This window comes from Diadema antillarum, unplaced genomic scaffold (assembly GCF_040938485.1).
Source record: "Diadema antillarum isolate AM-2024a unplaced genomic scaffold, OU_Dant_1.0 scf00000001, whole genome shotgun sequence".
Taxonomy (NCBI): domain Eukaryota; kingdom Metazoa; phylum Echinodermata; class Echinoidea; order Diadematoida; family Diadematidae; genus Diadema; species Diadema antillarum.
Window position 1 is genome coordinate 3,407,621 of NW_027270890.1, and position 13,041 is coordinate 3,420,661.

Genomic DNA, 13,041 nt, shown 5'->3' on the forward strand with positions numbered 1-13,041 from the left:
GCGAGCGGAGCGAGCGAGGGGGGGGGGGGGAGGGTGTGGGAGGGGGGTGTCCCCCCTCCCAGGGTAAGAACTTTTTGCATTTTGATGTTGTAAATGGTGCAATTTGATGCATGTTTTTGCGCGTTTTATCGACGTGAAACAGTCCCACTTGTTTATGGCAGCAGTTTATTTTGATGTAGATTATTATTGAACAATTTGCCTATAAAATGGTATATTTAGATACACCTCTTGTATTAATTCTTTTCACTGAATATCATGAACGCGACTGAACCCGAGCGAGCGGAGCGAGCGAGGGGGGTAGGGGAGGGTGTGGGAGGGGGGTGTCCCCCCTCCCACGGTAAGAACTTCTTTGCATTTTGATGTTGCAAATGGTGCAATTTGATGCATGTTTTTGCGCGTTTTATCGACGTGAAACAGTCCCACTTGTTTAAGGCATATAGCAGTATATTTTAGTGTAGATTATTATTGAAGAATTTGCCTATAAAATGGTATAATTTAAATACACTTCTTGTATTAAGTCTTTTCATTGAATATCATGAAGGCAACTGAACACTAGCGAGCGAAGCGAGCGAGGGGGGAGGGGAGGGTGTGGGAGGGGGGTGTCCCCCCTCCCACGGTAAGAACTTTTTGCATTTTGATGTTGCAAATGGTGCAATTTGATGCATGTTTTTGCGCGTTTTATCGACGTGAAACAGTCCCACTTGTTTAAGGTAGCAGTATATTTTAGTGTAGATTATTATGAAACAATTTGCCTATAAAATGGTGTAATTCAAACACACTTCTTGTATTAATTCTTTTCACTGAATATCATGAACGCGACTGAACCCGAGCGAGCAGAGCGAGCGGTGGGGTAGGGGAGGGTGTGGGAGGGGGGATGTCCCCCCTCCCACGGTAAGAACTTTTTGCATTTTGTTGTTGCAAATGGTGCAATTTGATGCATGTTTTTGCGCGTTTTATCGACGTGAAACAGTCCCACTTGTTTAAGGTATATAGCAGTATATTTTAGTGTAGATTATTATTGAAGAATTTGCCTATAAAATGGTGTAATTTAAACACACTTCTTGTATTAATTCTTTTCACTGAATATCATGAACGCGACTGAACCCGAGCGAGCGGAGCGAGCGAGGGGGAGGGGAGGGTGTGGGAGGGGGGTGTCCCCCCTCCCACGGTAAGAACTTTTTGCATTTTGATATTGCAAATGGTGCAATTTGATGCATGTTTTTGCGCGTTTTATCGACATGAAACAGTCCCACTTGTTTAAGGTAGCAGTATATTTCAGTGTAGATTATTATGAAACAATTTGCCTTTAAAATGGTGTAATTCAAACACACTTCTTGTATTAATTCTTTTCACTGAATATCATGAACGCGACTGAACACTGGCGAGCGGAGCGAGCGAGGGGGTAGGGGAGGGTGTGGGAGGGGGGTGTCCCCCCTCCCACGGTAAGAACTTTTTTGCATTTTGATGTTGCAAATGGTGCAATTTGATGCATGTTTTTGCGCGTTTTATCGACGTGAAATAGTCCCACATGTTTATGGTAGCAGTTTATTTTGATGTAGATTATTATTGAACAATTTGCCTATAAAATGGTATAATTTAGATACACTTCTTGTATTTATTCTTTTCACTGAATATCATGAACGCGACTGAACCCGAGCGAGCAGAGCGAGCGGTGGGGTAGGGGAGGGTGTGGGAGGGGGGATGTCCCCCCTCCCACGGTAAGAACTTTTTGCATTTTGTTGTTGCAAATGGTGCAATTTGATGCATGTTTTTGCGCGTTTTATCGACGTGAAACAGTCCCACTTGTTTAAGGTATATAGCAGTATATTTTAGTGTAGATTATTATTGAAGAATTTGCCTATAAAATGGTGTAATTTAAACACACTTCTTGTATTAATTCTTTTCACTGAATATCATGAACGCGACTGAACCCGAGCGAGCGGAGCGAGCGAGGGGGAGGGGAGGGTGTGGGAGGGGGGTGTCCCCCCTCCCACGGTAAGAACTTTTTGCATTTTGATATTGCAAATGGTGCAATTTGATGCATGTTTTTGCGCGTTTTATCGACATGAAACAGTCCCACTTGTTTAAGGTAGCAGTATATTTCAGTGTAGATTATTATGAAACAATTTGCCTTTAAAATGGTGTAATCTAAATGCACTTCTTGTATTAATTCTTTTCACTGAATATCATGAACGCGACTGAACCCGAGCGAGTGGAGCGAGCGAGGGGGGAGGGGAGGGTGTGGGAGGGGGGTGTCCCCCCTCCCACAGTGAGAACTTTTTGCATTTTGACGTTGCAAATGGTGCAATTTGATGCATGTTTTTGCGTGTTTTAACGAGTTGAAACAGTCCCACTTGTTTTAGGTTGCATTATTTTTTAGTGTAGATTATTATTGAACAATTTGCCTATAAAATGGTGTAATTTAAATACACTAGTCTTCTTGTATTAATTCTTACACTGAATATCATGAACGCTGTCCGTTCAGCAATCAAGCAGAAAAAGCATGCACACGAGGGTGTAGATAGGGGCATATCCCCTGCCACACGAAGGTGATTTTGCGTTTTCAGACCTGAAATTCAGCGATCTGGTGCAAAGTTTTGGTGCAATATTTTTTCATCGAAGTGTTAAAATCACGGAATTTAGCTCTTATTCCGAATGTGCACCATCTGTGTGTATGTATAAAGTCTAGTGAGGTAGAGCTTAGGGGAAGGGGGATTCCCCCTCCCGCTCGCGGAGCTTTTGCGTTTTTAGAATTGAAATAAAGCGATCTGGGTATAGCCACAGTCTACATCTATGCATGGCGGGGGGGGGGGGCGAGCAGGGAGAAGGCGTTGGCGAGTGTTATCTCCACCCTTCCCTTCCGATGGAGCTTTTGCCTTTTTAAGGTTGAAATTGAGATATCTCGTATACGCATATTTGATGGAATCAACATTTGGGAAATCACCAAAAAAAAAAAAAAAATGGGGGGGGGGGGCTGAGGGAGGAAAGGGTCGATTAAAAGGGGAAATTCCCCTTATACATGAAGGAACCTTGAGTTTTCGGAATATAAGTGATAAGTCTTGTGCACTCAGAATTATTCATAATTTTTTGTAAATCTAAAAAGTGTACTTAGCTAGGGAAAGAGGCACAGGGGGGGGGGGGGGTTGGGAGGGGGATACCCCCTCCCAAGCACGAGAGATTTTGCATATTTTGAATTGAAATTCAACGATCTGGTGCACACTTTGAGTGAAATATTAAAAAAAAAAAATATTTTATTTGATGAAAGGTTGCAAAGGAGACCCGCTTCATGTGCATGCATACAGTATACACGCATTTTTTTTTTCCGCCTCCCAAATCCCCGGTCCAAATCTTAGGGGGGGGGGGGGGGGGGCGACCGCCCCCCATCGCCCCCCCCCCCCCCCCCGGCTACGCCAGTGTTGCCGCGTACGCTAACAGACATCCAGTAAAATTGCGGGCATTGATGCGCGCATGTATTGGTACGCCTATTTAACGCTTATTTTAGATCATGGTCTAAATTTGTACCATGGTTTAAGTTTAAACCACCTTCGTGAATTCGGGCCATGTTTTAGGCTTTACTGGAGAAAAAAAAAATTATACGGTAGTATGTTTTGTGATATATACAACTGACATACACATATGCATCAAAAGTGATATCTTGAACATTTCGAAATCGCTGCTCCCAAAGGTTAACAGGACCTCTAAGGTTGTATATCGTTTGTCCTAATTCTCGCTAACCAGGTCGGGAATGAATCCATCATAAGTTCTCAAGCACAGATGGTAATATGAAAGCGCAAGAAACACGGGGTGCGAAAAGGGCGCCTTTATGATCTTTGATTCCAATGTCTGTTGCAAACGCTTGTGCCAACGAACACGTTATGTAGAGCCGCGCTTAGCATCGATGAACCACGTGACAGGCGGGGAATCCCACCTATAGGACACATTATGATAGTCTCATTAATGCAGACCCATGATCGTCAATGAAGTGCACGACAGAATGTCTGAATCCCCAGCTTACTGCTTTGTCATTATATATGTGCAAAACCGAAACGTCAAAAGCAACATCAACAAGAGCCTTGAATGGTACGTCATAACATTGTAAACTCTGATGGTTCGACAACTCCTGCTTATTTTGTATAGAGTCCCTATGATTTTCTTTTCCGCGAATGATTGCTTTAAAAAAAAACTCTCACGTAACCTTTTTTTATGTTACAAGTGTGATTTCACTACTGTCATCTCTATACAATATGTACCACTCGCCCCACAACTTGTTCATGACAGTTTCTGTTGGAATTTTCATGATAAGATACACGAACAGGAAATCATTTTCGCCGTATCGCGTAACCAGACATCGGCCTAATGACTTACTAACTTAAATTTGTAATCCGCACCCTTGCAAGTAGGCCTACCTATGCAGTGGTGGATCTGGGGCGCTCCCCCTCTTTATTTTATTTTTTTCAAACAAAGAAATATGCCCCCTTTAATTTTGTAAAGGCGCCTCCCCTTTACGGAATTCTTATATCCACCTTGCCTGTGCATAAACCCCAAGTGACCTGTACTAAAAAACAACAACAACAACAAAACAAAACAAAACAAAAACACAAAAACAAAAACAGACGTGATAATCTCGACTCGATCACTGCGAGTGCTTTGTTAACGGTCTGAACTGAGACTATTTATGGTTGCTACCCCTCGAGCAGATCGTCGAGGCCATTTCGCAATGTTCGTTGGGAATACCGGCGAGATTGCACAATCCGGAATGTCTGCAGACTGAGCGAGTATATGTTTGTCTCACCTCCCTGGTTTTATGTACTGTATCGCCACGCTAAGATAATCTTCCACTCTCTTTATCATCTCCCGCTCTTCATCCCCACCCCCTGCCCCCCCCCCCTCTCTCTCTCTCTCTCGACCTTCTTTTAATCTTACATGTGGCAGCATGCTTATCATTACAGGTAGAGTTTTGCGTTTGCTCGTTAATACAGAGAGGGCTTGCGTGAAACGTTTAAAACGGAATGATCCTTCCTATCTGAGTATCACATTTTTATCTGGAATAAAAAGATAAATATAATACGGATATACGTTATGGGTGACTTTCTGTTAATGATATACAGCATAAAGGGCAAGTCTTGAATTTGTTTTCGAGGTATAGACCTCCATATTCTTCTGCCCCAGTAGGAAGCTGATAATCTATCACCATTCGTTGCATATACATCACATCCTCAGGAGCAGACAAATAGACCAGGGAGGAGCTGGCTGCTGGTCAATTTACCCCATCAAGCCCAAAAAGTTTGACTCCTCAAAGTTACTGGGGCCACCCCCCTCATTACAAAACTGGGCGTCAGCCTGATACCTGAGGGCGGGGTCGTACGTCCCCCAGGGACCCCCCCCCCCCCAAAAAAAAAAAAAAAACTGGGGCCACCCCCCTCATTACAAAACTGGGCGTCAGCCTGATACCTGAGGGCGGGGTCGTACGTCCCCCAGGGACCCCCCCCCCCAAAAAAAAAAACAAAACAAACAAACAAAAAAAAAAAAAAAAACAAAAACAAAAAACAAAAAAACACCCTTGCGGGTGTAATTTACCCCATGGAGCCCATGGACAAAACCCGGTCTAAAAGAATGGCCTAGGGGTGTACATAATAAAAATATAAAAACTGACAAAATATCTGGTCGGGAAAGGGGTTGCCAGACCGTCCCCCCCCCCCCCCCCCCCCCTGGCGGGTGTAATTTACCCCATGCAGCCCATGCACCAAACTTGGTCCAATGAAAGTACTATGGGTGTACATAATAAAAACATAAAAACTGACGCAATATCTGGTCGGGAAAGGGGTTGCCAGATCCCCTCACCCCCTCCCCCCCCCCCCCCACCGCCGTAACGCCCCTTCGTGGGTTTAATTTAACCAACAGCACCCATGGATCGAATTGGCCGAGGAAAGTAGGCCCCACTATGGGTGTGCAAAAAAGAAAAATAATGCTGACGAAATATCTCATTTAGAAAGAGTTATCAAACATATCCCCTACCTTTGCTTCCCCCCCCCCCCCTTTTTTTTTTTTTTTTTTTTAGTGTGAAGGGCCTATACGGTTTGGAGAGGTATGAATGAGTTTAAGTTTAAACCACCTTCGTGAATTCGGGCCATGTTTTAGGCTTTACTGGAGAAAAAAATTATACGGTAGGATGTTTTGTGATATATACAACTCACATACACATATGCATCAAAAGTGATATCTTGAACATGTCGAAATCGCTGCTCCCAAAGGTTAACAGGACCTCTAAGGTTGTATATCGTTTGTCCTAATTCTCGCTAACCAGGTCGGGAATGAATCCATCATAAGTTCTCAAGCAAAGATGGTAATATGAAAGCGCAAGAAACACGGGGTGCGAAAAGGGCGCCTTTATGATCTTTGATTCCAATGTCTGTTGCAAACGCTTGTGCCAACGAACACGTTATGTAGAGCCGCGCTTAGCATCGATGAACCACGTGACAGGCGGGGAATCCCACCTATAGGACACATTATGATAGTCTCATTAATGCAGACCCATGATCGTCAATGAAGTGCACGACAGAATGTCTGAATCCCCAGCTTACTGCTTTGTCATTATATATGTGCAAAACCGAAACGTCAAAAGCAACATCAACAAGAGCCTTGAATGGTACGTCATAACATTGTAAACTCTGATGGTTCGACAACTCCTGCTTATTTTGTATAGAGTCCCTATGATTTTCTTTTCCGCGAATGATTGCTTTAAAAAAAAAACCTCTCACGTAACCTTTTTTTATGTTAAAAGTGTGATTTCACTACTGTCATCTCTATACAATATGTACCACTCGCCCCACAACTTGTTCATGACAGTTTCTGTTGGAATTTTCATGATAAGATACACGAACAGGAAATCATTTTCGCCATATCGCGTAACCAGACATCGGCCTAATGACTTACTAACTTAAATTTGTAATCCGCACCCTTGCAAGTAGGCCTACCTATGCAGTGGTGGATCTGGGGCGCTCCCCCTCTTTATTTTATTTTTTTCAAACAAAGAAATATGCCCCCTGTAATTTTGTAAAGGCGCCTCCCCTTTACGGAATTCTTATATCCACCTTGCCTGTGCATAAACCCCAAGTGACCTGTACTAAAAAACAACAACAACAACAAAACAAAACAAAACAAAACAAAACAAAAACACAAAAACAAAAACAGACGTGATAATCTCGACTCGATCACTGCGAGTGCTTTGTTAACGGTCTGAACTGAGACTATTTATGGTTGCTACCCCTCGAGCAGATCGTCGAGGCCATTTCGCAATGTTCGTTGGGAATACCGGCGAGATTGCACAATCCGGAATGTCTGCAGACTGAGCGAGTATATGTTTGTCTCACCTCCCTGGTTTTATGTACTGTATGTGTCGCCACGCTAAGATAATCTTCCACTCTCTTTATCATCTCCCGCTCTTCATCCCCACCCCCTGCCCCCCCCCCCCCTCTCTCTCTCTCTCTCGACCTTCTTTTAATCTTACATGTGGCAGCATGCTTATCATTACAGGTAGAGTTTTGCGTTTGCTCGTTAATACAGAGAGGGCTTGCGTGAAACGTTTAAAACGGAATGATCCTTCCTATCTGAGTATCACATTTTTATCTGGAATAAAAAGATAAATATAATACGGATATACGTTATGGGTGACTTTCTGTTAATGATATACAGCATAAAGGGCAAGTCTTGAATTTGTTTTCGAGGTATAGACCTCCATATTCTTCTGCCCCAGTAGGAAGCTGATAATCTATCACCATTCGTTGCATATACATCACATCCTCAGGAGCAGACAAATAGACCAGGGAGGAGCTGGCTGCTGGTCAATTTACCCCATCAAGCCCAAAAAGTTTGACTCCTCAAAGTTACTGGGGCCACCCCCCCCCCCCCCCTCATTACAAAACTGGGCGTCAGTCTGATACCTGAGGGCAGGGTCGTACGTCCCCCAGGGACCCCCCCCCCCCCAAAAAAAAAAAAAAAAAAAAAAAACTGGGGCACCCCCCCCCCTCATTACAAAACTGGGCGTCAGCCTGATACCTGAGGGCGGGGTCGTACGTCCCCCAGGGAACCCCCCCCCCCAAAAAAAAAACCAAAACAAAACAAAACAAAACAAAACAAAAAACAAAAAAACACCCTTGCGGGTGTAATTTACCCCATGGAGCCCATGGACAAAACCTGGTCTAAAAGAATGGCCTAGGGGTGTACATAATAAAAATATAAAAACTGACAAAATATCTGGTCGGGAAAGGGGTTGCCAGACCGTCCCCCCCCCCCCCCCCCCCCCCCCCTGGCGGGTGTAATTTACCCCATGCAGCCCATGCACCAAACTTGGTCCAATGAAAGTACTATGGGTGTACATAATAAAAATATAAAAACTGACACAATATCTGGTCGGGAAAGGGGTTGCCAGATCCCCTCACCCCCTCCCCCCCCCCCCCCCCCCCACCGCCGTAACGCCCCTTCGTGGGTTTAATTTAACCAACAGCACCCATGGATCGAATTTGGCCGAGGAAAGTAGGCCCCACTATGGGTGTGCAAAAAAGAAAAATAATGCTGACTAAATATCTCATTTAGAAAGAGTTATCAAACATATCCCCTACCTTTGCTTCCCCCCCCCCCCTTTTTTTTTTTTTTAGTGTGAAGGGCCTATACGGTTTGGAGAGGTATGAATGAGCATGTCATAAAAAGTAATAAATTGAACTTCTTGAAGTATGATGGAGTTATGACAACAGAAGAACCATTGTGTGTGTACATAATTATATCCACATGCCCCATCCCACTCCCTCCCTCAAAAACAATGGAGTTATCGATATCTACACTAGAAACATACTCAGAGAGTGCAGACCTTTGCCAAGCAGCTCATTTCCACCCATCCACACATGCTAAAAACTGCCAAATTTCCCATATAAAAGCCTTTTGCTTTTAAATGCCATCAACTTCCAGCTGTGTGGTAGCGCCTTATACCTTGAGCACATGCTTTTACCTTTAGTGCATGTATGCAAACCTCAAATTCATGCAGCTTGAACTCCCAATTTCATTGATCTCATCTGCCATTAGATAAAAATCATCAAAATTTCATAAAGATTCCCGGATCACTACCAAAATTTATATTTATCATCTGTTTTTAAAATGTAATTGTGTTATTATCATCTTTTCATACAAGTTTCATCCAAATGTGTTCTCAACCTTTCAAGTTGTTTTGCATACAAACAAAAATGCAGACAATACTACTATATAAGTAACATAAACTCCTCAAGTGGCAGAAATAATTACAACTGTATCCAACATCCTACAGTTCAACTGTGTTACCATGCTTGTGGAGCAAGCTCATGTACAAAAAACTGTATTGATACAAAATTGACATGCAGTGCGTGCATAGGCCATAGTGTGGTTAATTGCATGCATATATTTGTATGTTGTTTATACATTTTATTCGTTGCATGCAATAATCTCTACATTTCGAAGATCTGCAACACGTGTATCATTAGTCTGCAAGCAATGAAAAGGCGGTGCTTTCCTGACCTTGGTAAGTGAGCTGGGCTTTCCTATTGTAGGTACGAAAATACTGGTAGGCCCCTATGACAGTAGTACATGTATTTCATCACTGGATGACAATTAGTGTCAGTAACAGAGCAAACAAAGAAAGGTCAAGAGTCTAGATCTTGGACTAGATCTAGGTCTCAAGTATGCTATGATATGGCTAGATAATTATCTAGACCTGTATTTCCTATACACGCTATAGCTTGTAGAGTACCTGGTACTATTTGGCGAAACCAAATGAACTGGAACAGATGATGGATTATCAGCGAGACGTAGTGTATTATGAGTCATAACTGAAAAACCAATAAATAGAACATCAGTGTTCTCAGTCTATATAGGTTTAAGTGTCAAAGGTGTGCATTGCTTTAAATTTGCATTGTTAGCCTTGATTTTAATTTGCATTGTTAGCCTTGATTTTAATTTGCATTGTTAGCCTTGATTTTAAAAAAAGCTTTTGATTCCCTCAATTATCAATATTTATTTGAAGTGTTAAAATTCTTTAAATTTGGAGAACAACTTTGTAGATTTGTGAGTGTGTTTTATAATGATATAGAAAGTTGTGTTTTGAATAATAATAGGTCAACTGGGTATTTTAGGATTGGGAAGGGCGTTCGCCAAGGTGATCCTTTGTCACCTTATATGTTCATTTTAGCCATAGAGACACTTGCACTCCATATTAGATCTAGCCCAGAAATTATGGGAATAAAGTTAAGTGTACAGGAGGAAATAAAACTTTCTATGTATGCTGATGATATCAGAGTTTTTTTAACAAATGATCAATGTTTTCCTAATCTTGCAAAGATTTTAGATGATTTTGCTATCTGTTTGATAGATTTTGTTTGATAGATACTTTATTTTCTGCAAATCAATATACATAAGTTACATAATCATGAAGATGCAGGAAATATACAAAGTAAATTCAATGCAGAGTCGTTTGACTTGCATAAACCACGATACATATAAGTACATAATCATGAACATGTAGGAAATATATAGAATAAATTTAACACAGTCTTTTGACTTGCATAAACAACGATATGAAAGAAATATAATATACAATATGCATGTCTATGCAGCAGTGATAAGAATAACATTTATAGTTAAGGAACGATTATGCAGAGGGCCGCCATTATAAGCATTGCTTGAAAAGATGGCCGGCCCGAGGAAAAGATAAGGACGTACTAGATTCGTAACAATATAAATTCTGCTGCGAAGGTAGCAGGGGAAAATAAAAATGTTCGTCTTTATCAATTAATTATGATAAGACAAAAGTGATGCGAATTGGTCCATCGGTGTTTACTACTGCACCTAAGACGGACGTGCAACAATTTAGGAATGTATAGAATTTGTATCTGCTCTCACTGTTTTAGGAATAGATATTTCGTATTCTTTTCACGACCGGAAGGCACAATTACAAAGAATTTTGATGAATATCAAATCACAACTGCATAGGTGGAGATTTAGAGATTTATCCCTTTACGGGAAAATTCAGATTGTTAAGACTTATGCTTTATCTCAGTTGTTATATATCGCAAGTATAGTTTCAGTGCCAGATTTTGTTATATATGACGTGAATAAAGTTATTCATGAATTTATTTGGAGAGGCCCAGATAGAATAAGGTGCGATGTTTTAGTAAAAGATTATGAGGAGGGAGGTTTGAAAATGTGCTGTTTAAAGTCAATGATGCAAGCTAAAAAATAAAATGGGTGCAGAGGTTATTTGGGTCATGTTCAAAAAGGTGGAAATCCATTTGTTTGAATTTGTTAGCATCTGTAGGAGGAGAATTTTTGTTCTTTTGCAACTTTGATGTTTCAAAATTAAAGATTAATGTTTCACGGTGGTTTTTAGAGGTATTAGAAACGTGGTCCCTTCTTCAGAACAGAGAATTAAGCATACCCAATCAAATAATCTGGAATAATAAATACATTTTGTTCCATGGGAAGTCTATGTTTAATACACATATAGTAGAGGAAGGTTTTTTTGAAGGTAACTGATATGTTAGATGAATACGGCCGACCTCTGCGTTGGAAAGATTGTAAGGGTCAAAGGTTTGAAGTTTACTCAGTATTTCACTCTTCTTGATTGCTTCAAGAAGATGCCAAGTGAATGGAAGCTTTTTTTTTTTCTTCGTCAAGATTATCACCCCTTTATCAAACCCCTGAGTATTATTCCTTTAATTTGGATTAAGGGTAAATGGTTGGAATTACATAACGTAACAACAAAGCATTTGTATAATATGTATCTGCATTTGAATAACCATGGAAAATCTAGTGTTTTTGATCGTTTTGATGTTATGTATGACATTGGATTCGAAGATGTTCAATCTTTTTTCAAATTACCTGCCAGTCTGACAATTGATACAAAATTAAGAATAACGCAACATAAGATACTGAATAATTTGATCCCCGTTAATTCGTGGCTTGTTCGAATAGGGAGAAAAGATGACTCAAGATGTTCCTTTTGTAAAAGTGAACCAGAGACAATAGAACATTTGTTTTTTGATTGCCGAAAGGTGTCAGTATTCTGGGAATCATTGTTAAAAGAGGAAAAAGGGAAAATTGATTCCTTGCAATTGTTTTCAATTCAAAAGGTGATATATGGTGTTATACACTTGAGGAACGATTTTGTTTTTTCATACAATTTTATAATATTATTAGGTAAACAAATTATTTTAAGTTGTAAGTATCAAAGTCTATGTCCTCAAAGGCAACATTTTGTGAAATATGTACAAAAATATAGATTGATTGAAGAAGAAATAGCTAAAAGCAAAAATAAATTTGATTTGCATGGGGCAAAATGGAGGAAAATAGAACAAATTATATCGTTATAGAAAGTCAAATGCCTTTCCCCCTTTCTTTTTCCTTTCCCTTGCTCTGATGGTCCTTTCTTCCTCATTGCGGTTTATATTCCTTTTTCTAATTCCCTCCCTCTCTCCCTCTCTTTCTTTCTCTCTCTCTCTCTCTCTCTCGTCATGGCGTTCAGTGCAGCTTATGTTTTATGAAACAATTGCTCTGTCCTGCATTATCATCCGAAAAATTGCAGCGTCGAATACCATCCCCCCCCCCCCCCCCCCCCCAGGCCGGGAGAAGGGACAGGAGACTTGGCATTTTCAGCCCAGGGCTGCTGGGTGTATATGTTATCGTAGAAAGAAAGTTGGAAGTTTCGGAGAGTGCATAAATGAGCTAGGTGAATAGTACCTTTGTCTTGGTTTTTCTGTTTTTTTTTTTTGTTTTTTTTTTTTGAGGATTGTAGTGTGTGTTTTTGCGCCTTTGGTTTGTTTTGTCTGGTCTTTGGTAATATTCAGTGTTACCGTTGAAGACTATCTTTTCTTTTTTTTTCTTCTTTTCCCTCGTTTTCTGTGTATACGATTCTAGAGTTATTAGTCTGGTAGGAATGGGGGGTCCCCATGCACCCCCCGAACACATTTTTTTAACTTACTTTTTTGTAACCCTTAGGGTGTCTAGTTAATGAATTTTTTTGTT